Raw genomic sequence first — 1,866 nt, forward strand, 5'->3', positions numbered from 1 at the left:
AACAGACTTAGTGGCGTGGTATGGAGAAAAATTTATCAGCACGGAATTCCTTACTTGGATTTTTTTTTCAAGATTATTTAGAGCGTAGAAAAAGCCGATTACTGGCTTAGGTGTATGTCCATAGTGACTGCGCACAGCGGGAGTAAAGTAAAACTTTAACAGTTTATTATACTTCACCTACAATTTAAACATCACTATGATAATATTTTTTAAAACATTTTATAAGCATTCTACAAAAATAAAAAAATATAAAGGTTTACATAGTAAGAAGAAAATGCAATATTTGCTCTGGTACTCTGTTGTTGTTGTAGCAGTGTGTTGCACACTGAGGCGGCAGCCCTTGCCGATGGAGGAGTCCATCGGGTCAATCTGCCACGTACCGTGGTACTCGGGCATGGATATTCTTATTGTTTATGTCCTTCCTAAAATAGATTACTTTTCCCCTTCGAATGTTAGCAACCTTGACAATATTGGGCATCTTTCTCCAGCTCTATTTTTATCATAATTTAGACAGCAATATTGTCCTCTTTATTAACGCTGGCCCCAGGTTTTATTAATACTTTCTCCAAAGCTGATGATGAGTACTCCAGCGGCGTCCATTATATGTTTACTGGTGTTCTTAATACCCTTAGCACGTATGGCCGGTGAACCCATGAAAACAACACTTTCCTTTTGCCACTATTTAGCAAACTCCACCGACTCAGAGAGGAAATCATAACCGGAATGTATGGCCTTGGAGCCGGGTTTCTTGACAATTTCTATAATGCATTCAAATAAGATAAGGTAGAAATAGATTCGCCGGAATAGTATGCAAATATTTCTCACCGGCGTCTAGTATACGGCCACTGTGCGCACACTTAATTTGCGGGCGGTTTTTGTAACACGGCAGGCAAACTAACCACTGTTGGCAATAAGAATTTCATTGATTAGTCGAATTGTAGTAGCAGCTTTTCCCGAATTGTCTTTGATCAAAATCATTCTCTGTCACTGAGTTTGACATATAGTGTACTCGGTATTTTGTTGTTGGCCAACTGCCACTACCTGTAAATGGTTTTGACAAAGCCAAATATGTTGTTCTTTTTCGAACAATGATGAGTTTACACGGTACAACAACGTCTATTCACCGGTTCTACCAAAAGTGCGGTACTAACCTCTTTTTCCGCAAGATTTTTCGCTGGTTACTTTTTTAAATAAAAGATTTTAAAGCAAACAAACACGCTGATTGAAAAATTTAATACGACAAATGGATTTTGGAATAAATATGCAATTTTTTTGATTTATGGCCAGTACTAACCTCAGTTTTCACCGGTTAAAACCCATATTTTTCGCGATTACTTTTTTGAAAAACTACAAAAAAATATCAAATATCAAGAAAAACAATTTTATTAAAATTTTGCCATAAGTAATGAGGGAATGTTCTACTAAATGAAATCAGCGTGTTGTTTTGCTTTAAAATCTGTTATCTAAAAAAAGTAAAAAGAGGTTAGTTCCGCCCTTAAATCGAGCTTTATTTCATCGAACATACATATAGACACATGTCTATAAAAAAAAGTGCAATACATACGACAATACTTGGCGATTAGAGAGCGCTCTATTCGTATTTCACGTACATAAGACAAGTCTTATGCCCTGTTTACACTTAGAGCAAATCTAGATTTGCGACGAGCTTTCGCAAAACTCGTGTTTTGCGACGAGGTTTCCCATACATTTTGAGTGTGAGCAAATCTACTTATTTGAGGTGTTTTGCAGCAAACCTCGTTCGAAATTGAAATGCAACACTGCGTTTGTATTGAATACCGGTTATTATTGGTAGTTTTGGCCAGCACTTTTTGTCAACATCTGACAATATCTTATTGAATTTATAAA

General features: G+C 36.4%; 1 long non-coding RNA gene across 4 annotated transcripts; it reads right to left on the minus strand.

Annotated features, from left to right (window-relative positions):
- Positions 1-200: 200 nt before the first annotated feature.
- On the minus strand, positions 201-1,554 carry LOC131995337 (uncharacterized). Of its 4 annotated transcripts, none has more exons than XR_009397387.1 (3): positions 1,295-1,483; positions 826-1,181; positions 201-758 (listed from the first exon to the last, which is right to left on the minus strand). It is a non-coding gene; the product is annotated as an uncharacterized LOC131995337 (long non-coding RNA). The 4 variants fall into 4 exon arrangements; XR_009397389.1 differs by lacking the exon at positions 1,295-1,483 and having other exon boundaries at positions 826-1,041; positions 1,152-1,166; XR_009397388.1 differs by lacking the exon at positions 1,295-1,483 and having other exon boundaries at positions 826-1,076; positions 1,152-1,166.
- Between the last annotated feature and the right edge of the window lie 312 nt (positions 1,555-1,866).

This window comes from Stomoxys calcitrans, chromosome 2 (genome assembly GCF_963082655.1).
Source record: "Stomoxys calcitrans chromosome 2, idStoCalc2.1, whole genome shotgun sequence".
Lineage (NCBI taxonomy): Eukaryota > Metazoa > Arthropoda > Insecta > Diptera > Muscidae > Stomoxys > Stomoxys calcitrans.